We start from the raw sequence: 27,322 nt of genomic DNA on the forward strand, positions 1-27,322 counted from the left end.
GCACTGTCCTTCAGTGGTTCTCCTCCTACCTCTCTGGCCGGTCGCAGTCGGTGTTAGTGGGGGGCCAGAGGTCGACTCCTAGGTTTCTCCCTTGTGGGGTGCCTCAGGGGTCGGTCCTCTCCCCCCTGCTATTCAACATCTACATGAAACCGCTGGGCGAGATCATCCAAGGACATGGGGTGAGGTATCATCAATATGCGGATGATACCCAGCTTTACATCTCCACCCCATGCCCAGTCAACGAAGCGGTGGAAGTGATGTGCCGGTGCCTGGAGGCTGTTGGGGTCTGGATGGGTGTCAACAGACTCAAGCTCAACCCGGATAAGACGGAGTGGCTGTGGGTTCTGCCTCCCAAGGACAATCCCATCTGTCCGTCCATCACCCTGGGGGGGGAATTATTGACCCCCTCAGAGAGGGTCCGCAACTTGGGCGTCCTCCTCGATCCACAGCTCACATTAGAACAACATCTTTCAGCTGTGGCGAGGGGGGCGTTTGCCCAGGTTCGCCTGGTGCACCAGCTGCGGCCCTATCTGGACCGGGACTCATTGCTCACAGTCACTCACGCCCTCATCACCTCGAGGTTCGACTACTGTAATGCTCTCTACATGGGGCTACCTTTGAAGAGTGTTCGGAAACTTCAGATCGTGCAAAATGCAGCTGCGAGAGCAGTCATGGGCCTACCTAGGTATGCCCATGTTTCACCATCACTCCGCAGTCTGCATTGGTTGCCGATCAATTTCCGGTCACAATTCAAAGTGTTGGTTATGACCTTTAAAGCCCTTCATGGCATCGGACCAGAATATCTCCGAGACCGCCTCCTGCCGCACGAATCCCAGCGACCGATTAGGTCCCACAGAGTGGGCCTTCTCCGGGTCCCGTCAACTAAACAATGTCGGTTGGCGGGCCCCAGGGGAAGAGCCTTCTCTGTGGCGGCACCGACTCTCTGGAACCAACTCCACCCGGAGATTAGAACTGCCCCTACTCTTCCTGCCTTCCGTAAACTCCTTAAAACCCACCTTTGCCGTCAGGCATGGGGGAACTGAAACATCTCCCCCTGGGCACGTTTAATTTATGCATGGTATGTCTGTGTGTGTGACTGTTAGCATATGGGGTTTTTTAAATATTTAAATATTTTAAATTTGTCTGATTGCTTATGATTTGTTTTTTACATGTTGTGAGCCGCCCCGAGTCTTCGGAGAGGGGCGGCATACAAATCTAAGTAATAAATAAATAAATAAATAAATCAAGCAGGAACCCTATAGCACACCAGTCAAGTGACAGTTCAATCTTCTCTTTAAAATGTCCAGAGTGTTGGAGTTCACAACGTCCTCTGGTAGGTTGTTCCGTTGGTTGATCGCTCTGACCGTCAGGAAATTCCTCCTTATCTCCATGTTGAATCTCTCCTTGGTCAGCTTCCAGCCATATATCCATCCTAAGATAAAATACAGGAAATAGTATAAGGGCAGACTAGATGGACCATGAGGTCTTTTTCTGCAGTCAATCTTCTATGTTTCTATCACCTCAAGCAATGGTAACAGCCCTATGTCTTCCACCCTGAAGGAAATGACAAAGATTTTTAAATGATTATCTTATTGTCTATGAATATCCTTTAGGTTCCTGTCAACCAAAGAGCAATTATTCTCCAGTTAGTCCCTGCATTATACTTAATGATTTATCTGTTATCATTAGTAATTTGCTCTGCTGCCCATTATCATTATTATTTGCACAGTCATTGAAATGTTTAGATTGGATTTGGCAGTTTTATCCAAGTTCTTTCCAAGGACCTTGGATAGACAGAGGTTGTTCTTTGATGGTGTAAAAGGTATTGTGGTAGGATGTTAGCTCTTCCAAATAAAGCTGCCTTTTGCAATTGATAGTGATTTTGTCAGTGCCAATGGTATCCAAGTTGTTTTAAGATTACACCTATGGTGCCTATTACTATTGATACTATCTTTGTTTTCTTTTAACACAGTCGTTCTACTTCCATTTGCAGGTCTTTGTATCTTGATTTTCTCCAGTTCTTTTTCTTCTACTATACTGTTTTCAGGTACAGGCAGTTTTTGACTTAAAAGAATTTATTTAGTGCAGAAGTGGGTTCCACTTACCTTTGCTACTGATTCAGGAATGGGAGTGTGCTACTATGGACGGGCACTGTGCTCAAGCACAATGCTTCTGCGCATGCACAGGGGGTTTTTGATGACGTCCGAGTGGGTGGGCGGAAACTCTCACTGCAGCCGCTACTGGTTCACTGAACTTGTATGAACTGGTAGCAACCCACCACTTATTTAGTGAACATTTGAAGTTACAATGGCGCTGGGGGGAAAAAGTGATTTATGAACATTTTTAAGAATTATGTATTGCGGCATATCATGGTCATTTGTTCAAAACTCAGACACTTGGCAACTGACTCTTATTTATGAGAGTTGTCACATGGTCCCCTTTTGCAACCTTCTAACAAAGTCAGTGGGGAACCCGGATTCACTTAAAAGCTGTGCTACTAATTTACTAATTGCAATGTTGTCACTTAACAAATGTGGCAACTATAGAAGGAAGTATACTGCTTCCTTTTTGCCTCTTAGCCCCTCCAGGGGTCATCCAGGCAGTTAATTTTATAGCCGACAAACTATATTCTATATGTTATAGAATATAACATATATAGAATAGAACCAGTAATGGGCTGCTTCCCCCACGGCGGGGGCGGAGGGGGGATGCAGCACATTACTGGTTCTATTCTATACATGTTATATTCTATAACATATAGAATATGTACGTTTATGCACTTTTTATTGAATACTTATTGTCCTTCCCTCTCTAGTACCTTAGTATGATCCTTAATTACTTTTAAAATAGGAAATAATTAACATTTACCCATAAACACTTTCATCATTTTAACTATTATCTTCAGACTGAACTTTTATAGCAATTAAAGAAAATTGAGCTACTTGCCTAATGTGTTATCACACTGAACCTTGGGGGTTCAGTACAAAACCTTAAAATGTTACTGTGCTCCTCAACAAATAATGCTATCATTTGTCCTTTTTGTGGCTATTCAAATAATGTGACTTAATCAACTGAAAAAGAGTCCAAGCACCTATTTGAAAACTTATTTTAGTTGGTAAGCCACTCCCACCCACTCTGCTTTCCAATCTATGTCATCTAATGACTGGAATTGCCCAATTGTCTTGTTGGTATTTCCTACACTGAGTTTGGACTTTAAGATATATACTTTTATGATGTACCCATTTTTAATCTTAACTATTTGTAAGGTTGGAAGATGCCCAGATATTTGTAATGACCTTCTTCAACCATAATTATTATAATTCACATTCAAAGACTGATGGAAACTTAATAATTCAAGTCCTAATTAAGGAGGAAATAATATTAAGGTAGTGAATATGGGAAGTTCCAAGCAAAATAATAATAATAATAATAATAATAATAATAATAATAATAATAATAATAATATAACAACAACAACAACAGCAACAACAACAACAACAATCATCATCATCATCATCATCAGCAGCAGCAGCAGCAGCATCATGTCATGGGAGCACAAAGTGGAAAAAGTTACTGAAAATGAGACGGTGAAGATCTTGTGGGACTTTCGAATACAAACAGATCATCCTTTGGAAGACACACCAGACATCACGGTTGTCGAGGGCCAAAGAGTATAGTTTATTGATATTGCTGTACCAGGAAATGCCAGAGTTGAAGAAAACGAACTGGAAAAAATTATGAAATATCGTGATCTGGCCATTGAACTACACGGCTACGAATGAAATATGTAACCGTCATACCCATTGTCATTGGGGCACTTGGTACCATGTCCAAGAATTTCACAAAACACATCAAGAAATTGCAGTTTCCTGCAATAACATCAGTGGAACTGCAAAAAAATGCACTACTCAGAACATCATATATTTTAAGAAGGTACTTGGTTGATACCTAGGATGCTGGCAGCAACCCGTATCAATCATTAGCACTAGCTAACATTTTTTTAAATGTTCAGTTGACTGAGTTTCACATTTAATGAATAAAAGAGATAATAATAATAATACAGTAGTAATGTATTTAAGTAACATAAATTCAAAATTTTCAAATAGCAAGTTATTGCTCCAAAGGCTCTAATCACAATTTATATAGCAGCAGATTTCTTGTTCCTTAAAAGTTTTCACGACTGTGGTCTTGTATATCATGAGGTGTAAGTTATCTATGAAAATTGGTACAGTATTAAATTTGATAGACTAGAAAGTGAATATAATGAAAGATACCCTAGCTGTAAACTTGCAGATATTTTATATTGCAACCCTTCATTATAGGCAGTGATGACTATGGTTGATGGCATTTTTAGTACTACCATTAAATTCTTCCACGCTATGTAGCACAGTGTTTCTTTAAGTGGACTGGGGAATTCTGGGAGCTAAAGTCCACACATTTTCAAGTTGCCAAGGTTGAGAAACACTGATATATCATGTGAAGAAGCAAGGGATCTCCAATATTTTTGGTTTGCGGTGAGTATATGGAGTTGCTGATACAGTTCTATAGAGGAATTATTGAGTCTGTCATCTGCACCTCCATAACTGTTCTGCAACCCAACAAGACAAAAACAGACTTCAGAGGATAATCAAAACTGCAGAAAGAGCAATTGCTACCAACCTGCCTTCAAAGTCAAAAAGAGGGCTGTGAAAATATTTTTTCCTGAACACCATCACTCTGCTAAACAAATAATTCCTTCAACACTGTCAAACTATTCACTAAGGCTGCATTACTATTACTAATAGTCTTCTCCTATCACCCATCTCCTCCCACTTGTTAGTGTAACTTGTTGCTTGTATCCTTAGAATTTATATTGATATTGATTGCTTCCTGATTGCTTATTTCCTTGTCAGAAAGTCACAAAAGGTGATCACACAGCCCCCAGGCCCTTCAACCATCATAAATTTCCAAGCATGACCATGGGAATACTACAACAGTCATAAGTGTGAAGAATGGTCATATGTCACTTTTTTCAATGACATTGTAACTTTGGGCCATCATTAAATGAAATGTTATAAATTGGTACCTGTATATAACTTGCAAGTTGGAGTCTTCTGCATGAGATTGTGTTATTTGTAATTTGCAGGAGGAACAGTTTTGGAGTACTTGTTATGTTAGTAAAGTGGTCAAAATAGTAAATCTTTAAGATTCAACAAAGGCATCTTTGTTGGAAGATGTTGAGTATCATTAATACTTATTGTGCACATACTTTATTAAGTAGTAATAATAATTAATTAATTAATAATAATTTATTAGATTTGTATGCCGCCCCTCTCCAAGTATATAATACTGTACATGGTTTTGGCTGATTAAGAATTTCCTGGAAATTGATGGCATAAAAATAAAATAAAAATATGGAGATTATATACTGCTAGAATAATGCATCTAGATCTCTCCCAAATATGATGCTCTTCTATAATTGTCCCATGCATGCATCTCATAACTAAGATGATTAGGGGACTGGAGGCTAAACCATACAACAAACTATTGCAGGAAATGGGCATGTTCAGTCTAGTAAGAGAAGGACCGGGGGAGACATGATAGCACTGGGAGAAAATGAGAACAATCAACTCATGGAACATAAGTTGCCTTCAGAACTTGTGGTAACTTCATCACTGGAAGTTTTCAAGAAGAGATTGGACTGCCACCTGTCAGAAATGGTGGTCTCCTGCTTGGACAGGCAGTTGGACTAAGTGACCTACAAGGTCCCTTCCAACCTTGTTAATCTGTTATCTGTCTTTCCACTTGATTTTTCTACTCTCTCCTTCTGCCTTATTTCCATTCCGACTTCGTGTGGGCAGGCGAAAAAAAAATGTTTTCATCCTCATTCCTTAAGAATTGTAGCTATAGAAGTAGCTAAACAACAGGAAATGACTATTCAAACTGTGCCAACAAAATCCCAACCTGCTCCAATGATTTTCTAGTCCAAGTTGCTAAAAATGGGCCCCTTGAGTTAAAGATAGCACATTGCAAATAACATAGAGCAAAGGTTGGTTTTGAACAGAGTGGACTTCTCATTTTACTCTACTAAGCTTTGAGCAGCCACATGTGTTGTTTATTTATGGCTTGATGGTGAAAAGTGCTGGGCATCTCCTCTAAGGTGCCAGGCACCCTTAATTTTCTAAGCCTAAAGGGAGGCCAGATGATCCTTGATAGTAGGTTGCTTGTCTTCTGCTCTGCATGGTATATTTAGGAATCCTACTGAAATGAGAGGCTGTAGATGAAATAATGACGTAGCATCTTAAGCACAACTGACAGGCTGGGATGCTTGGTTAGATTCACAGCCTAACTGGATTTCAACTTTCATTAACTCCAGACAGCAATATTTTCTTTGGTAGACTCAAACTTTATGCCATTCTAACATTCCTAGGCTACCAAAATAGTAGCACAGTAAGCTTTGGCCCCATCCTTCATCCTGGTCCACCTGATTTAATCCCACTTGTAATTTTGATGTCTGCGTTCCATTGCTTCCAAGTTTCACCAAACACACTTCAGTGATGGTTTACTCCTTTCACTGCCTGTTCTTTTCCACTTCTTGATGTACAGTGCCTGAGTATACAAATTTTCTATCATTGTCATGCTTGAGCTCCAATTCTCGCTTGATTTGTGGCAAGCTCTCTTTGCACGTCTGCCTCCCCCCCCAATTGTTTTTGATTTTACATCTTTTCTGCCAGCAGCAATCAAGTGCACCTGGATCTCTGTTGGTGGTCTTGCATCTCCCCTTGAGTGCACAAATTAAAAGGATATCACGATGTTCGGTGTTATGAAAGGGTAAAGTCTGATGTGATTCCATCAAAGAACTAAATGCTGCTATCTAGAGAGGTATGTATTAAGGTGTTTAAGGATATCCAATTCACAAATCATACTGGATTTTTTTTTTTAAAAAAGTGTAATCCTTGTCGGAATCCAAATTGAGAATTAATATAGGATTCCTTACATGTTTATGCATTGTTTAGTGGTTTTTTACCCCCAGATTTTAAAATCCAAACTGTATTACATAAGTCATGGAACACAGATGGGTTCTTTCAGTAAATTGAAAAATACTCCTATTTGGACTCGTTTTACAAAGCGGGAAGTATAAACCTACAAAAACTGTCTGCAGAAAAAAGGACTTGCAATCTTTCTAGTAATATTAACACCATTGCATGTCTTTACCAAATCAATCTATCTTCTCTTCTCTTCTCGAGTCCTCGGAGAGGGGCGGCATACAAATCTAATAAATAATAATAACAATAATAATAATAATAATAATAATAATAATAACAATAACAATAACAATAACAATAACAATAACAATAATAATAATAATAATAATAATAATTATTATTATTATTATTATTATTCTCTCTCCTTCTCTTCCTTTGCTCTCTCCCCTCCCCTCTCCTCCTGTCCTCTCCCATGATGCTTTTATCATCTTTCATCTCTCTCATCTATCTATCTATCTATCTATCTATCTATCTATCTATCTATCTATCTATCTATTCTATTCTATTCTATTCTATCATCCTTTCTTCATTTTTCTTGACTATCTTTTGTCTTCTCTATATCGAATACTATCTAACACAAAGTTGTTTCATTCAAAATTCAAGGCAAATTACCGAAATCATACCTAATAAGAAATATGAATGAGTCCTTTGATTATTACTCAAACCATATATAGCAAATTTCTCTCAGATACTACAGCTCCAGTTAAACTCCCTTTCTGTTAAGGAGTTTTATTGACCTACAAAGTATGGAAACAATATATTTTTTAAGTATGGAAATATAGAAACATAAGATAATATAATCATTTTAACCAGAAAGATTAGCCATGCCAAGAAGCAACCAACCAAGTTTATTGCTTGACTAATCAAAAGATGTGGCTCCTTGGGTTGATGGGCATTGGACATCTGTCCTAGGAATATTCACAATGCCTACTGATGTGAAATTGATCTCCTGATAACCAATTCTCAAAAACAATAACTTCTTAGACAGGAAGCTATTGCTTTCACTTTAGTTCACCTAATATTGGACCAGCCTCAGTGATGGGCTCCTATAGGTATGGTCAGGTACGCAGAACCGGTAGAAAAATGTTGAATTTTTTTTTCCTTTTCCCTTCTGGGCTCTGGGTATGTTTTTCCTATCACAATGGCATGTATACATAGAATTAAATAGTATATTTTGGATGTTCAGTTTTAGTAAATAGATAAGGGATAAGGGAATTTGAGTTGAGGAGAGGCCAGGCACCCTAACCCAAAACCTTGATGTGAGTGACATCAAGTTGGCCACCTTTAAGCCAGTCACATGATCTTTAAGCCACCGGTCACATGATTGTCAAGCCACTCCCACCTGGTGACATGGCTGACAAGTCACACCCACAAAATAAGCCACGCCTACAGTGTGATAGTAATTTTTTTTTGCAGCCCTTCATTGATCAGCATAGTGATAAATATTAGCAATGAAAAATCCAAAAAGCAAGATTTGAATGTTTGAAGTCTTGAATTTTTAATTACTATTTTAGCTTGGAGTAACTGGCAATGTGAAGTAAGATTTGTATGGAGAGTTCATTGTATATAGCCTGAGAGCTCTTACGGAGTCTGTTTTAAACCAATCTGCATAACAAAATCTAATAGCAAGCTATAGTCCTTAGGATTCTCTTTGGAAACCCTCTAATCATCGGGGATTGAAAATGCTGGTAATCATCTTAAACAACCTATCTGGAATATTGATTTTTAAACCTAAGCCTAGTATCCAACTTTATGGCTTATTCTCAAATGATATGTATCATCATGAAATCTCTCTTCAATTCTAATTCTGAACTTCCATCAGGCTTTCACCTTGGCCAGACTGGGTACAATATTCTCCAATATTCTGCAGAAGCAAAACATCTTCAAAAAACCCCCCAGTCCAGTTGCTTCCTGAAAAAGCACCTTTGGGACAACCATGACCTGAATGATCAAGAATCTCTACAGACATGGAGAAAACAGGTTTTAAATATATATCTCTTGTATTTACTGTATATGTTGTGTTGTAAAAGAAACATAATCTACTTTAAATAGTGATTCTCCATTACCATGGCCACAGACTAAAATAATGCTACAGTATTTTAGTATAACAATGAGTAAAATTTACATGAAAGGACAGATGGCAATAATGTTGAGTAAGACCCATTAACAAGACGTTAGACAGCTATTATTTGCTGCTTATTATGTAGACTATTAGAATAAACTTAACTACATTTACAGGTATTCTTAAACTTTGATTAGATTAGAAGTTGTTGAACACAGAGTCTGTCAGATAGAATTGAGAGTTAAATGTCTATTCATGGTCATCAGAATGTAATGGCCATCACAGAAGCAAGGCCAGGATTTGAATACTTGAGGATATAGTATCAGGACACAGAAGCACCAAGTCTGTATGATATTTAGAAATCACACACACTCACATAATTTTACTCCAAATAGTGATGCACAGAATTACAGTAATGTAAGAGTTCATTAAATCATTCCCTTTCAGAAGTTAACTCCACTGAATTTGATGAGACTTCCTTCCTAATGATTGAAGATGAAGTCTAATGATAGATTAGCCACTAGGACTACAGAATATCCCTGAATGAAACCAAACAAACTATCTTCATTAATGTTAATAGCTTAGTAAGGTAACCACAGTCTTTTAAAATTGTAATTAGCCCAATATATTTGTAATAGTAACCCTTAGACCCTCAAGCACTTTTCTTTTCCTTCCTTTCATCATGAACTCAGTGTAGCAAAGAAGACAAAAGAGAGAGGGGGATTTTTGCATAACAAAATGGTACCTTCATTATAAAAGAAATGAAATCCCTTCCATCTGTTACTTTGCTTTAAACCTAATCATAAAAGACCATGTGTGAAAGCAGAAAGCAGAAATAAGTATTGAAAAAGTAAAGGTTAACAGATGAGTAAAGAAGTAGATACTTCATTCTCAGAGACTCTTCTCATCCTGCTTACAATCTTTTTGGATTGTTGCCTTCTGGCAGAAGATACAGAACAATTAAAACTTGAACTACACATTTTCTGAACAGTTTTTATCCGTTAGCTGCAATTGCACTTAACAATGCACTAGGGGGTCGCCATCAGTGAACTGCTGGACAATACTACTCGGTCTGTTGTGTGGATGTTGGATGGCTCAGGAGGGAAATTGTGGCAGGTTGAGCATGTTCTTTTGGATTGTTATGTATGTTGAGATTGGTCTTTGGCATCATACGAATTTCGTTGCATGGGTATACTGTGTATATACATGAAAGGACAATAAAGTATTTATTTATTTTATTTATTTATAATCTAACATCTAATCCAGAATATAATTGAACACCCGATACTACATCCAGTTTTGGTCACCACAATTGTAAAAAAAGATCATAAAATTCTGGGAAGAGAATGGAGAAGAAACATATGGGCTAAAACATATAAAGAACAGTTGCAGGAATTGGATAAGTCTATAATTTTTTTATTATTTTATTTTATTTTATTTTATTTTATTTTATTTTTTAATTTAATTTGATTAATTTATTTCTATCCCATCCAATCCCATGGGACTCAGGGCAGCTTGCAGCTAGTATAATAAAAAGAAGTATTAGAGGAGACATGATAGCAGTGTTCCAATATTTGAGGGCCTGCCACGAAGAAGATGGGGGGGGGGGTTCAACCAGAAGGCGAGACAAAAAACAATGGATGCAGTGGAGAAGCAACTTAGAACTAAGGAGAGATTTAACAGCGAGAACAAACAACCAGTAAAACACCTTGCCTCCAAGAAGTTGAGGGTGCACCATTGCTGAAGGCTTTTAAGGGCCATTTCAATTTTTTACTACATATGGAAATATATCAGGTGGTAACACAATGGAAGAAAAATGCTAGATAGATCTTTCTTCCTTGAAGAAAAGGATCTAGTTTACTAACACTTTACCATCTTGTGAAGAGCCATCAATTCCATCTGTCACTTATGCCTGCTGATTAAGTCACTGTGCAAAGCGTGATCAAGTAAAAAGTTCCTTTTCTCCCTCTATAATTATTATTTTTGCTTTATTTTAATATTAATGTTTTAATGATATTTTAGCATGGGTGTTTTACTGGTATCTGCCATTTTGTTCATGAAAGAGAGGATACAAGTTGAAATAACAACTTATTTATTTATTTATTACATTTGTATGCCACCCCTCTCCTTAGACTGGTTTGCTCTGGGCTGCTAAAGCCTCCTTAAGCATCACCAAAAGGCTCCTCTGGCAGCCCAGAAAAGGCCAAGGTGGCTGGAATTAAAGGGCGAATGGCAGGAAACTGGCCGGGCCTTCGTGCCGTTCTCAAATTTCCTGGGAAATTTTTCTGGGCTCGGGTTCTTAAGTAGAAAATGATTCTTAAGAAGAGGCAAAAAAAATCTTGAACACTTGGTTCTTATCTAGAAAAGTTCTTAAGTAGAGGCATTCTTAGGTAGAGGTACCACTGTACTCAAAATTTCTGTTACCAGTTCTCCAGAACCTGCTGGATTTCAACCCTGGTTCATATACCTATGTTCTATATGTGGGTTTTCTATAATAATTTGTTTGATTGTTTTAGATAAGGAATGCTGGAATACCTTGACCTTTTGTTTCATTTTGCATGATTTTTCTTAGTACGTTACAGATCAATGGAAAATATAGTGGTTTATTTTAAAATGTTAACCTTTTCGCATCTGAAATACCTCACTGTGCTACTTTATATTGTAGGTTACTCTGAGTTACTCCCGTAGCATACTTCTAGCTTTTTATTCATAAGACAGATGTATTGGGAAGAAAAATTGAACCTCTTCAGAAGTCCTGATTACTCCAGAGAAGATTAGTTTTCCCATCAAAATGATTCTCACCTTTCACATCTCACTGTGTTCTGTGTTTGTAGAAATAACAAGTAGAAAAGCTTCCAGCCTTTGGTAGCTTTAGCCAGGCTAGTTATCTGACTTGCTACATTCTTTAAAATGAAGTCTTTCTTGCAAAATGGCCAAGATGAAAGAAATCATTTCATTTTTTCCTGAAGCCAACAACAATTGACTTAAATCTGGTCAAAGAATACTGAATGTGAAAAGCAGAATGTTTGCTCAAAGGACTAAGCTTTCATCTTCCATCTGCCTTCTACCTACCTACACATTGTTTGTTAGTATCAGAGCTGTAAATGTTGTTTAGCTTCTGTAGAAAATCTAAGGCCCAGGGGACTTTGAAGTATTTTCTGTGACTTAACATCACCTACTGTTCCTGTCAGCAAATTGAGATAAACCTGATGGATTCAAGGTGTCTGGTCTAATTCCTTTATTGACACTCTGTCTTGTCTTCAAATGCTTGAGTAAATGACTGTTTCCAGAGAGTAATGTATCAGTAATAGCCTTCCAGATAAAGGTCCTTGTTTATGTACTGGTTCCTTGCTTCCTAAACTCTTAACAACCATAAGACCTTACAAATTAGCACCTCACTGAGATCAAAGGTGTTTTTTTGTTAAATTCTTTTTCTTTCTGCAATTATTTGTCTAAATTGTAGAACCAAAGGGGGATGCCTATATTCATTTTGGCCCAGTTGAAGTCTCAGCTTTCGAAGTAGACAAATGGTGGGCCTTTGACAGCAAAACATGTATGACTTTCTGTGTAAATTAATCCAATATACTCAAGAGCAAGCAGGATATTTTCTATATTATGGAAAGCGGAATCTTAATAAGCAGTCTCCTTGGTCCTTGAAAGTGATAACCACCTATGTATGTACTTGGCCAACAAAGAGTTTTGTTTTGTTTTGTTTTGTTCTACTTTACTGTTTTTAAATTCCAGACTACAACACCATAGCTGCTTGTCATTAGTGTATAGTGTGTCCAAAAATGACCAACACATGGTCTGTTTTTTTAAAAGAATGAAACATTTCACGAACATCATTTGGGATTGCCAGAAAATATTTTTGAATGTCAACCATTTATTAATACATTAAATATTATACTCCCTATATCACAGCCTACTAAAAATTCATTTTTTAAAAACCTGGGTTTTATAGTTGGATTTCAAGCATGATGAAAGTAATAAAAATGTGATTGCTCAATTTACTTTTGCAAAAAAAGTATTCTTGGGATTGTATACATTCATATAAATCACAAAATTAAAATATAAGAGAAGAAAGTCTTCTCAAATTACATCCACATACAAATAAGTAACATTGGGAAGTATAACACAACAAGCCTAAAATAATGATCCCAAACTAACTAAGAAGGCATTGTAGAATCAGATGGGATATCGGTGGCATATACATTTAATAAAAAAAATCCATAACTTAGTCAATCAAATGATGCTACTGAGAATCATTTCAACATAGAATTTTATTGGCCAAGTATGATTGGACACACAAGGAATTTGTCTTGGTGCACATGCTCTCAGTGTACATAAAATAAAAAATACCTTCATCAAGAATCATAAAGTATAACTCTTAATGATAGACAAATAAGAAATCCAATCATGTTAGGAAGCAGTCAATATAAATTTTAAGAATACAAGCAACAACGTTACAGCCATACAGTCATTTATGGGAGGAGATCGGTGATGAGAACGATGAAATGATTTATAGTAGTGCAGACATAGTAAATAGTTTGACAGTGTTGAGGGAATTATTTGTTTAGCAGAGTGATGGTGTTCGGGAAAAATATACCCTATTCTTATGTCTAGTTGTGCTGGTGCACAGTGCTATATATTGTCATTTTAAGGGTAGGAGTTGAAACAGTTTTTATCCCGGTGTGTAGGTGAGGTGTCTGTAAATATTTTCACAGCCCTCTTTTTGACTCATGCAGGTCCTCAGTGAAAGGCAGATTAGCAGTACCGGTAATTGCTTTTTCTGCAGTTCTGATTATCCTCTGAAGTCTGTGTCTGTATTGCTGGGTCACAGAACTGAACCAGACAGTTATGGAGGTGCAGATGGCACACTCAAAAATTCCTCTGTAGAACTGTATCAGCAGTTCCTTGGGCAGTTTGAGCTTTCTGAGTTGGCGCAGAGAGAACATTACACCAGAAAGGACCAACCATATAGTGATTTCATTACAATAAAGAATCCCCCTCTCATTGGATGGGTACAAATAGATATGGATGAACAGCTTTTATTTTAATCTGGATTTTTTTTTTCACTGAGCAGCAGTTGGACTTAGTGGCCCAAAAAGCTCTCTCTTTGTATAATTTAAGTGCAACATTTCATGTTAAATTTCTCCTCCCACTTCTAGTGGGGTTTTAATGGCAAGATTTACTGCTTGTTTTTCTTTTCTCTTCTTCCTGTTTGAGCTGTGTACCCAGCTTGTACCTAGAAATATTTTTCTCAGAATTGCAAAACACTTGCAGAACCAGTTGGGGTACATCTGAAAGTAGACCTCCATACATCTATTTTCCTACTGTTGGCTTGCAAAAAAAATGTCTTCTTATGTACTTTATTATTTTTAATCTCTTGTTTGTGGTTTACAGTATTCTGCTGCCTTCAATTTGTGGCCATGCCCTAACCACTACTTGTGACTCTGCCAAAAGCTTTCCCCATTACAAAAGCTTTTCTGGGCAACCACAAAATTTTGGAGAAATTGGGACACAATGGACTATTTACAGTGGATATGTTCATCTGCTAAAAAAAATATAGTGCTTTTGGAAGCATTCTGAAATGGTAAATAAATTTAACAAAACGAAACAAGACCCTACCCTTACTCAGACAAACAAAATAAGTTAGGCAGGATATTTTTTTTGTATCCTACCATTGTTGTTTAGCTCAAAGTGGCAAACATTAAGCTATTAAACATTATATAACAAGTTTAATTTTTATATTGTGTCAATTCCAACACAATCTGATCTATGAATACAGTGAACTAAAGTAAGTTTCTATAGGGCAAAGGAATTTTCAAACTTGCACATTTTAAGTCTTGTGGACTTCAATTCCCAGAATTCTCCAGCCAGCATAACTGAAAGTTGAAGTCTTCAAGTCTTAAAGATGCCAAGTTTGGGGACCCCTGCTATAGCATTATCTCTTAGAGAACCTGAAGTTTTCAGGAAAAAGTCAAGCTAGTTCTTAATTTTGGCAATGATCTTTTGGAAAGACAGGGAGATCACTGGCTTTCAGTGATTTAGGCTATTTCTAATATCTTCTTGCATGAATCTGTCCATATTGTCACCTGATGGCTCCAAACTCCAACATTTTCATTCCCATGCAAAGACAACTGCAGACCAGCTTTTGACTATTGTGAGTGTTGATTTAAATATGGGCTTAAAAGCTCTATGTTCACCCTTTGAAAGAATGTGACTCTACTTTAGTAAGTATGCATTTAGGAATATTAATATGTTCTGTCTATATTAATTACAGTATAGCTATTTTGGGTTGGGCTGAAATGTTAATCTCAAGTAGAATATACTGGGCTGTTTTGATGTTAAAACCTATTGTAGCATATATACAAACAATAAAATTGGAAAGAATGAGAATGTCAAGAAAGCGAGAAAGAGAAAGGAGAATAAGAAATACAATTATAATTCTGTATTTTAGTGCTCTGAGCTCAGGCAATAATGTTCATTACTCTGAAAAGTATTTATTGCTATCTGAACAAAATATGGAAATATGAGTTCCTGCCTCCCATTTAATGCAGCTATTAGAAAAATATATTTCCATTTTCAAATAAATCTCATTTCTTATCTAAGAGGAACAAATTATGTTATATTTAATTAATTAATTTAATAAATTTGTATACGGTGCCTCCCATCTCACCTTAGAGATGACTCTAATCATTTTATGATTACAGTAGTCCCTCGCTATATCGCGCTTCACCCACCATGGCTTCACTTCATTGCGGGTTTTGAAGTCAGCGTTGGCACAGATACGGCGCTTAGAAGTTTGGAAGGGCAGGACAAACCAACCAGCCCGCGGCTGGGCGAATGATGAGCGGGGCGGGGACTGAGTTCCGGCAGAGGCCCGTCCCCTCATTCAACCCACCTCGCCAGTGCTGAGAAGGCAGTCTTTGGAGGCGCGCTTAGTGGTTGGCGGCGGCGGCGGTGTGCTTGGGGTTGTAGAAAGAGCTCCTGGCAGTGCGCGAACAAGTGAGCGTGAGCAAAGAAAGGAACGCGACGCGGCGGGGATTTCCAGACTGGGCTCGAGGGCAGGAGAGGAAGTGCTGGGTGGGTGGAGGGGGGAAAAAAAGAAAAGAAAATAGAGAGAGAGAGAGAAAAAGAACCAGCCGGGGCAGCTCACCAGGGACTTTCCAGCCGGGGCAAGGCAAAAAAGACAACGTTTGGCTGAACTGCTGCAAAGAATAGCAGTGGGTCGGGAATGCTCAGGGGCAGCGATTCTTTTGCCCCCCTCCCCTTCTTTTCCTCAGGCACAGAGTAAGTAGTAGTGGGGGGGGAAGGTTAGCCGGCCATTGCTCGCCTCCAGGCATCCGGAGCTGGTGGGAAGGAGGAGAAATTCCCCATCGCGGATTTCACCTATCGCGGCCAGGTCTGGAACGTAACACCAGCGATAGGTGAGGGACTACTGTATATCTAACTTGAAATTGAGTACCTGGCCACCTTATATTTGGGACTTGTAATTTAGATCTTTTGGGATAATATATCCTTCCTTCCTTCCTTCCTTCCTTCCTTCTTTCCTTCCTTCCTTCCTTCCTTCCCTCCTTCCTATCTCATTTCTATAGCACCCATTTTAACTTTAGTTATAGCACCCATTTTAACTTCAGTTATTCTGAATGATTTACATTAAAAATATATAATATAAAATCACAAATAACAACAAAATTAAAAACAGAACTTAAAAGGTTAAGGTTAAAATATCAGCATTTTCCATTTTGAATGTAACAACCAAATGTGAAGTGTGACTTCATCAAAAAGAAAATAAGAATCAGGAATATTCATATAATTAAAACTATATACCGGTATTTGTAAAGCTCCAGCTAATAACTGGTGGCAGCAAAGAGTTTGAGTTCTTGCCCATCCATTCTGCCATCTACAGATTGTCCATATTTTGTAGCCTAATACAATAGCCCTAATGCAATGTTTTCACCTTGACAACTTTAAAATGTGTCGACTTCAGGGGTGGGCTACCCCAGAGCACCCAATTTGCACTGAAAGATGTTGAAAAAAAATGCAGGGTGTCCTGCATAAGCCACACCCACAGTGTGGTAATAAAAAATTTGGTAGCCCTTCACTGGTCGACTTCAACTCCCAGAATTCTCCATTCTGCACACCCTAAAGTTGCTATGGCTCAGAAACACTCCTGTAGTATAATGTTATGAGTTTTTTCAATTCTGTAGAGATCTTGTTTCAAACCATGCCCTTCATGATCATAGGAGTGGGCCTAGGATATCTGTAAAAATCCCTTGACTGGATTATGTTATATGAACAGCTTACAACCTACAACTTTAATGAAGGACACACTTTTCTTATCACTTTTCACAAGATCGAAGCTCAGGGAAGAAGTTAGTCGACCATGTCAGTTTCCTAAATCTACTCCATCTGTTTCTATTCTCTATACTTTAAATAGACAGCTGGAGAGCACATGTACTGTCACCCGTTGAATATATTATTTCAAGACCTTTCAGAATTCCCATTACCTTTCTACAGTGATGTTATTGTTGGGATGTAATTCCTGAAAAGGTAAAGTAGAAGAGTTGAGGAGCAAAGGAACAGTTTCCGGTAATACATCCCCCCTATACCTCCTGCATACAACTATCCATTTACCAAACTAACAAAGAAGAAAAAAGATTTTTCAATTATATACTGAGTGTTTAACATGCAGCTATTAAAAATTATAAAGTAGTGGTTTTATTATGCCTCGTTAACCTTAAAATTTTATCCATATATCTGTACCTCTCTCCCTCCCTTTCATCTATTTCTGTCTGTCTGTCTGTCTGTCTGTCTGTCTGTCTGTCTGTCTGTCTGTCTGTCTGTCTGTCTGTCTGTCTCTCTGTCTCTCTGTCTCTCTGTCTGTCTACTTATCATCTATTTATTTCTATCTATCAAACATAATGTATGTTAAATATTTAATATGTAATGGAAAACACTTTTTTCTATCTATATCTCTGTCATCTATCTATATCCATCTATCCATCCATCCATCATCTATTTATTCATCCATCTATCATTTATTTAACACATATTATATTAAATAATCAATATGAGATTGAAAACTCTTTTCATCTCTATCCATCTCCCTCCCTCCCCCCTCCCCCTCTCTCCCTGCTCCCTCCCTCCCTTCTTTTTCTTTCTTTCTTTCTTTCTTTCTTTCTTTCTTCCTTCCTTCCTTTCTTTCCTGGACTATGATGGCATTAGACAAAGCAACAGCTTACATAGTGCCATGGAAATTGTTGTATTTCCAAAGATTGCATTTCATAAAGGAAAAAAACCCTCTCTTGAGTCCAATAAGAATCAAAACAATATTAACAAAAATCTGGTTGTGAGTCATAGGTCATATGTTGTCCATATCTAATTAAAATAATACAATCCCCAGAGCCTTTAGTGGATTTGACTTACTAGTTCTTGGTCATTGTTCATAGTTTTATTAATCTCATGTCCAAAAAGTTTCTTCCTATCACAAATGTAATAGATCGGTATGGTATTTTTGTGATGATAGCATGGAGACATAAATTCCCCAAAGGAACTGTCAGCCATTGATCAATGACCCTATCTAATTAAGTATACGACAACCAAAAGAATAGCCATAAATTGATCAGTGTGTGAAATTTAGTGATGGACAAAGAAAAAGGGAACAAAAGCCAATTTTGCTTCAGTTGTCCATGTCTGACATGCATTTTTCAAAGGGTACTTATAACAGTATTCTCAAAAACATTCCTAATTGTACAGTTATTTGTTTTGTTTTGTTTTGTTTTATTTTACTTATTTTATTTGTCAACAATTGCAAGGAAACAGGACACATTAAAAAATGGCACAAATAAAGAAGAAAAACATAGCCATAAATACATAAAATGAGTACATACAATGTACTCACTAATGCATATAGTACATTAGGACTGGGATGGTAAGCATGCTGGTGCCCTTATGCACGCACCCTTAAGGATCTCTTAGGAAACGTTTTAGGTCCACGGTAGACAATTTAAGGTAGTTTCAATGTAGTAGCTACAATTGTTATCCCACCCCCCAATATTAAATTATCTATGAGTCCATTAAAGTAGACTTCTTTCTTCATCCTGGCCTGATTTGAAACTGACAGGTCCTAAATATTTAATATATTTAAAGCTGAATATTTAAAATATTTACTCCATCCTGAAACTGGTCATTTTTTAAAACCTAAAAGCTTTGGCTATTGCAGCAATGAATGATTCAACTAATTATAAAAATGAATTGGAACAATGTCTTTAAAGTTTGCTTATCTTCAGAAAGGAAATCTAAAGTGATGCTCAAATTTTCCCTCTCGCTATTATACATATAACCAGGAGCGGGCTAGCATTCCCGGCCCTACCAGAACGGGCTGAGAGCGTGCCCCTGCTTCCTCCCCCTTGCACGCGCATGCACTTGCACAATTTCTGGCGTTTTTTCATTTCTGTGCATGCGCAGAAGCTGAATCTCACGTGAGCACGATTTCCGGGTTTTTTTGCTTCCTCCACGGTGGGGGAAAGCAGCGCTCATGGCAGGCCAGGACAGGCGTAGGTCCAGGCAAGCGCCGGTGGCACATGCACATGTGTGCACGCCTGGCATCGACATCGGAGCTAGGCTACGCACTACATGGCCACCACCAGAACCGCATTCCCCACCGTTTAGGCTGGGGCCCACTAATGCATATAGCCCTACATGGTATCGGACCAGACTATTTTCGGGACTGTCTCCTGCCACGTGACTCACAGTGACCGGCTAGAGCCCACAGGGTTGGCCTTCTCCAGGTCCCATTGGCCAAACAATGCCAATTGGCGGGACCATGGGGAGGGCCTTCTCTGTGGTGGCTCTGGCTCTATGGAACCAACTATCCCTGGAGACTCATACTGCCTCCACTCTCCTAGCTTTCCGAAAGGCTGTGAAAACATGGCTCTGTCAGCAGGCCTGGGGGCCATTAAACAACTAGTTCGGCCCTAGAGATATGAATGTTTATTGGATGAATGTGACATTTTGAGGTTGTTAACTGTTTATTTTATTACTGTTTGTTATATTGTTTATGGTTTTGCATTTTGTATTTTGTATTGTATTATTTTTTTATGACTATGGGTGGCTTAAAAGTTAAATAAAAATAAATAAATATGCATATTATACATATGCATTCCCAGTTTAATAACAGTAATTTCTCATTTCAATACTACATCCAGGGTTTAAGCAATAAACTCCTGAATCTATTGCCCCAAAATTGTTTGGTTTTACTTATTTTCTTTTATCTGATTGTAAATAACACTTGAAAAACGCTTCCATGGCTCGTGATAAGAGAGAACTGTAGATGGATGGGTGGGTTATCTTATCTTAAACATTGAACCATTAATAATAACAAGAAAGCAAATTTTGATTCAAGTTGCTAGAATTCAGTTTTAGTGTATATGTAGTCTTCAACTAACAACCTTTTGTTTAGTGATAATGGCACTGAAAAAAGTTACTTGAGTGCAGAGAAGAGCAACAAAGATGATTAGGGGACTAGAGGCTAAAACATATAAAGAAAGGTTGCTGGAATTAAGTATGTCTAATTTGATGAAAAAAAGGACTAGGGGTGACATGACAGCAGTGTTCCAATATCTTACGGACTGCCACAAAGAAGAGGCAGTCAAGCTATTGACATAATAGCAGTATTCCAATATTTGTGGAGCTGCCACAAAGAGGATGGGAGATGGTTAAATTATTTTCCAAAACACTAGAAGGTAGGACAAGAAGCATTGCATGCAAACTAATCAAGGAGAGAACCAACCTAGAACTGAGGTGAAATTTCCTGACAGAACAATTAATCAGTAGAACAAGTTGCCTCCAGAAATTGTGAATGCTCCAAAACTGTAAGTTTTTAAAGAGATTTGACAACTATTTATCTCAAATGGTATAGAATAGTGATATGGCATGGGTACCACAGGTGGCACGTGGAGCCATATCTGCTGGCACACAATCTGTTTCCCTAGCTCAGTTCCAACCTGCATGTGTGTGTCAGCCAGCTGATTTTTGGCTTCCAGAGACCCTCTGGAGTGGATGGGGGGGGGGATGTTTTTATCTTCCACTGGCTCCAGGGAAGCCTTTGGAGTCTGGAGAGGGCAAAACATGAGCCTACTGGGCCCACCAGAAGTTGGGAAACAGGCCATTTCCAGCCTCCAGAGGGCCTCTGCGGGAGGCTAGAGAAGCTTTTTTCACCCTCCCCAGGCATTGAATTATGGGTGTGGGCACTCGCGCATGCACGATAGCACACACGCATGCTCTTTCGGCACCTGAGGGAAAAGGTTCACCATCACTGGTATACGGTTTCCTGCAGGGGGTTGGACTAGAAGACCACCAAGGCCCCTTCCAATTCTGTTATTCTATTCTATTCTTAAAATTCAGATGCTGGCATTTATTTCATGATGAACGTGGTGTGCTAGGGTAATCTGATCCCCCTTTTCAATCTTCTGACAACCCAAGTCAATGGGAAAACCAGGTTCACTTCTAAACCCCATTACTAACTTAAGAACTGCAGTGGTTCACTTAACAACTGTAGCAAGGAAGATTTAAAAAATGGGACAAAACTTACTTAGCAACTCTTGCTTAGCCATTAGAAATTCTGGGTTCATTGTGGTTGTAAATCAAGGTCTACCTGTATTATTTTATTTTGTTTGGGTCAAGAGTGGCACTTCATCCAGATTCAATGGCAGCTATCTTGCCTAAAAATATATTGTGATTAAATTAGATTACTAGAGTTGGAAGGGACCTTGCAGGTCATCTAATCCAACCCCCTGCTCAAGCAGGAGTCCCTACACCATTTCTCCAGTGTTGGAGCTCTCACAACCTCTGAAGGCAAGCTATTCTACTGGTTGATCACTCTCACTGTCAGAAAGTTTCTCCTTATTTTCAGGGTCAGTTTTCATCCCTTGTTCCTTGTCTGGCCTTCTGGTGCCTTGGAAAACACTCTGACCCCCTTCTTCATGTAGCAGCACCTTAAGTATTGGAACACTGCTATCCAATGTTCCCTCTAATTTTTTTTCAGTGTGGGTGGAAAAGTATAGTGTCTGAGCGGCAGTCCCATTGGGACTGGGTGGCATAGAAGTATAAATAAATAAACAAGAGAAAAATTCCCTTCCTTTTTATTAAAAGAAATTAATAATAAAACAAAACCAAAATCTATTACTATTATTACTATCTTCTCCTCTTTTTCCATCCCTGTCTCCTCCCCCCTTGTGTGTGTGTATGTATGTTAACTCTTGAACCATTTCCAATAACAGGTGAGGGCTATTGGAAATAGTTCAAGAGTTCACACACATACACACACACACACACACACACGAGGCTGAGGTTTTTTTTCTCTGTTATTATTTGGATGCTTTTTACCATATGCTTTAAATCAAGAGTCATTTCTCTCTTTCTCTCTCCCCCTCTTGCTCTCTCTCTCTTTTTCTCACTTTCTCTCTCCCTCTCTATCTCGCTCTGTCTGTTGCTCTCTCTCTCACTCACTCTTTCTCTCTTTCTCTCTTGCTTGCTTTCTCTCTCTCTCTCTCTCTTGCTTTCTCTCTCTCTCACTCTTTCTTTCTTTCTATCTCTCTTGTTTTCTCTCTTGCTATCTCTCTCTCCCCCCTCTTTCTATCTCTCTCTCTTTCTCACTTACTTTCTCTCTCCCTCTCTCTTTCCATCTTGCTCTCTCTGTTGCTCTCTCTCTCTCAGCAAGGGGGCTGCGAGAGCGCTTTCTGCAAGCGCTTCAGGAACGCCTACCCTGCCTCTACTGCAGCCCCCTTGCTGAAAGCTCAGGATGAAAGCGCTCCCAGCAAAGGGGCGCGCAGAGAAAACCCTCTTGCAGCCCCCTGACTGGGAGTGTGGATGAGCAGGAGGAGAAGCCGCATCCGCCACCGCCGCGGGAGAAGTCGCGCCCCAAGGCAGGAGGCAGAGAAAGTCGGAGAGGGGGCAGATCGGGTGGGCAGGGGGCAGCGGTGAGAGGCCAGGGGTGCGAGGGGGCCGGAGGCTCCCTTTCCTTCCACCCATGTCTACTGCTGGCGCCTCCCCGCCCCGTCCCCCCATGGGCTGGCAGGGGAATGGGGAGCACGCGCAGCGCCTCCGCACTTTCGTCACTCCCCGCCCCCAACTCCAATGCCCGGCTCCTTGCGCGCCCTTGGAAAAGGGTGTGGGGGGGTATTTTGCGGTGCGCGCATGTGCACACGCGCAGCTTACAGGGAACAGTGCTGCTATCATGTCTTCCCTGGTCCTTCTCTTCACCAGACTGGCCATGCCCAGTTTCTGCAATCGCTCTTCGTATGTTATAGTCTCCAGTCCCCTAATCAGTTTGGTTGCTCTCCTCTGCAATTTCTCTAGAGTTTCAATGTCTTTTTTGTATGTGCGTTCCAATGTGTTCCTGAGCACATTCTTGGTGCTCCATGATTTTCACTTGGGGTTCGATCAGCAGAGAGCGTGCTACTTCGTGCAATTCTCAGCACCAGAGCTGAGCAAAAATGTAGCCAAAGTGCTACAACTAATGTAAACAGAGAATTAGATTATTATAGCTGCACGTGGTGGTATAATTAAAGAAGACAGCAACAAAGCCACTAGTGCACCGCATGCGCCATAGTGTCGCCAAATTTGCAGATGTTCCGTCTTACTTTTATTAAGCATGACAATGCTCAGCAGGAATTTTTCCCCCTGATTATGCTCAACTGAAGAAGAATAGCAAAAGGCAAGATAATTAAAAATATATGACTTAACAAAGGCTGTGTCTACAATCCCCTTTTTCAAGGGCTTTGAAATAGTTCAGATTTCTTTGCTGGCTGATATATATATAAAGAACCAGAAGGATGTCTCGAATCCAACATATGCCTCCAGTCTGTTTAATAAAAGAAACATAGCTCAAGACCACCATGAATTGATCTCTAAGTGGTGGCTTTTCAGAGGATTTTGAATGTTTATATCTCCCCTATGTATTAGGGTAAAAACTACTGCAACCTTTTGGTAATATATGTGGGAAATATAATTCACTCAACTACAATATGTTTTCTCCCTGGAATTAAAAACTAGAAAGCACTTCATGGTATCCACCTCATGTATGATTTTAATTTTAGAAAAGGGCTCCTTCAAAAATGCCACTACCAAGATACACAAACTGAACTATTCTCTGACTTCAAATTATGTGGTTTCTCAAGTGACTGGATGAATAAATTAAGACAGATGTGTTTGTGTTCTAAATGATAGCCATTTAAGACTGGTAGTGGCCACAAACACAAACACATATGAAAGTAATCCATGGAAGCTGTCCATGAATGAGTTAAGGCTGAAGATGAGGCAGATACACTTTCTCCAGCTTCATTCCTACATATCAGAACATCATGCCCTGCTCTGTTATTCTGTTAGGCTCAATCAATCAGAGTAAAGCTGAAAGTCCAACCCCCTGCTCAAGCAGGAGATCCTATACCAGTTCATAAAGGTCCAGTGATGAAGCACGCACAACTTTTGAAGGCAAGATACTCCACAGGTTAATTATCCTCACTATTAGGAAGTTTCTCCTTAATTTCAAGTTGCTTCTCTCCTTGATTAGTTTCTATCCATTGCTTCTTGTCTTGCCTTCTGGTGTTTTGGAAAATAAGTTGACCCTGTCTTTTTAAGGAAGCTCCACAAATACCAAAATATTACCCTAGTCCTTCTTTTCCTTAGACTGGCTATACCCAATTCCTGCAACTATTCTTCATGTGTTTTTGTTTTCAGGACCTTCACCTTTTTTTTGTTTTCAGGATCTTAATCCCAACATGAGTGACCTTAAGCTGGCTACCTCACCCTGACCATGGCCATGCCCACCCCCTGATGTAGCTCTCAATGAAATCAAGTTTAACACCCCTGCTCAAGATAAATAGAGAGGAGGAGGGATCTGGCAGGGAAAAACAAGTCCTTTAGAAGCTAAAAAGGAGTTTGCAAAGTGGATTTTTTCCCTTTGTCATTGGAGCTCTTCTATTTATCTTGATGGGAGCCATGGTAGCACAGTGGTTAGAATGCACTATTGATGGCTAATTCTACTGGCGTCCAGCAGTTCGATCCTGAGTGGCTCAAAGTTGACTCAGCCGTCCATTCTTCTGAGATCAGTAAAATAAGAACCCAGATTGTTGGATGGAATATGTTGAGTATGTAAACTACTTAGAGGTAGCTGTAAAGCATTACAAAGTGGTATCTAAATCTAAACACTATTGCTATCTTTTGTTTCTCCCTCTCTCTTAAAAGAGTTTTGCCGTTTCATGAAGACATGGTGTTGGCAAATACTTGATCCCAGAGGTTCAGAGTTAGAAGGGACTTACTATTTTTTCTTTATCTGGTCTCTGTTGTGGGTAGTTTTAATATTTGTATCTAATATATTTACTTTAATCTGCTCAGAGTAGGTGAACTTTAAAAGCCAGGTCAGTGGAGAATTAAATTGGAAATATTTGACTCATTGGAAATCTCCAGAAATGTCATTAATTTCAAAGAGTTTAAGACCAATACATGCATGTTGCACTCTTTACTGGTTGCTGGAATGATATGTGAGAACAGAGCCATGACCCAGGGTGGGTTATACTTACCCACCGGTTTGCATCATGACAGAAGTGTAGGTTTTATGCATGCACATCCCTTCCTGGAAATGAACCTCTGTGCATGCAGAGAGGATTCTTTTGTAACTTGCAGAGGACCGGTTTGGGGGCGTGGATGTGGACCATCGGTCATTGCTGCCGGTTTGGTGAGTGATGCCAAATTTCCTCTACTGGTTCTAAAGAACAGGTCTGAACTGGCAGCAACCCAACTCTGCCATGACCATTTACTTGATTCAGCATTGTGAACAAAATTATATTTTCCTTATGTCTGAGAGTCAATACTGAGAGTCAATATTACTGAGATACAGGAATAGCACCTCAAATGTCAACAAGCACAGTAATATTTTTCTGGAATTCACCCCAAAGCCATACAGCAGATTACCATATTTTTCGGAGTAGAAGATGCACCCTTTTCCTTCCTAGAAGAGGCTGAAAATCTGGGTGCATCTTATACTCTGAATGTACCTTTTTCCGCAGCTTTTTTTCCAGCCCTAACCAGGTGCTAACGATCTTCCCAGCTCTTACCTTGCAAGCTTTTATACTGTTACTCTCTGTGAAGAATGCTTTCCAAGCTGTTAGTATTTCTCAGTGAAAACCTTCAACATACATTAAGCAGAGTTGTTGTGGGTGTAGGTCAGGGGTCCCCAAACTTTTTACACAGGGGGCCAGTTCACAGTCCCTCAGACTGTTGGAGGGCTGGACTATAAAAAAAACTATGAACAAATCCCTATGCACACTGCACATACCTTATTTTAAAGTAAAAAACAAAATGGGAATGTTCTATTTAGAGGGGGAGGGAAGTCTGAAATTCATGCCTTACAGGGGACATTGGTATGGTCCCCGGGCACAGCCAGAGAAGCCGGGCGGGGCTCAGAGCCCACGGGGGTTTTTCCAGGCCGACAGACTCACCCGCGGGCCGGATAAATGACCTCAGCGGGCTGCATGCGGCACCATGGTGTAGGTAATGTGGGTTAGCTAGACAAAGATTCAGACTTAGTATCAATGTATATACAACAACATTATTATTTATTTTATTCAATTTTTATTTATTTATTCAAATTTTTTTTATGCCGCTCTTCTCCTTGCACTCAGGCGGCTTACAACATGTTAGCAATAGCACTTTTTAACAGAGCCAGCATATTGCCCCCACAATTCGGGTCCTCATTTTACCCACCTCGGAAGGATGGAAGGCTGAGTCAACCTTACAAATATACAGAAACAGCAATATAACTCTAATAGTTTACAAACCGCATACAGCAAGAATAATACCGCTCTCAGGCAAAGATATCTCTAACAAAGTAACTCCCCCCCCCAAAGAGAACGGTGCGTACACCCTCTTATGGCCAACCAGTAATATTTCCTTAAAGATACAATATCTATATTTTTACAGACTAACATTGTTAGTTTACTGTATGGCAATACCCAAGTAAGTTACGTACCATGTACTAACACAAGCCCTAAGTCTTTGCAGGGTTTTTTTTTCAGGGTTTTTTTACTTGCTCTGAATAAATTTCTTTCCAGCCCTAACCAGATGCTAAAGATGTTCCCAGCTCTTACCTGCTTGCAAGCTCTTTCATTGTTACTCTCTATGAAGAATGTTTTTCAAGCCCTAGGTCTTTGCAGTTTTTTTTTCATTGCTA

At 39.2% G+C, this 27,322-nt stretch overlaps 1 long non-coding RNA gene across 1 annotated transcript in view; it reads left to right on the plus strand.

The window, feature by feature from the left end:
- LOC139167623 (uncharacterized) overlaps positions 1-27,322 on the plus strand; it is a 172,108-nt gene that overhangs the window by 21,679 nt on the left and 123,107 nt on the right. Inside the window, exons 2-3 of the long non-coding RNA XR_011559159.1 lie at positions 6,717-6,861; positions 8,848-9,005. This is a non-coding gene — a long non-coding RNA (uncharacterized lncRNA). The remainder of the gene's footprint in view (positions 1-6,716; positions 6,862-8,847; positions 9,006-27,322) is intronic.

This window comes from Erythrolamprus reginae, chromosome 5 (genome assembly GCF_031021105.1).
Source record: "Erythrolamprus reginae isolate rEryReg1 chromosome 5, rEryReg1.hap1, whole genome shotgun sequence".
In the NCBI taxonomy this organism is placed as follows: domain Eukaryota; kingdom Metazoa; phylum Chordata; class Lepidosauria; order Squamata; family Dipsadidae; genus Erythrolamprus; species Erythrolamprus reginae.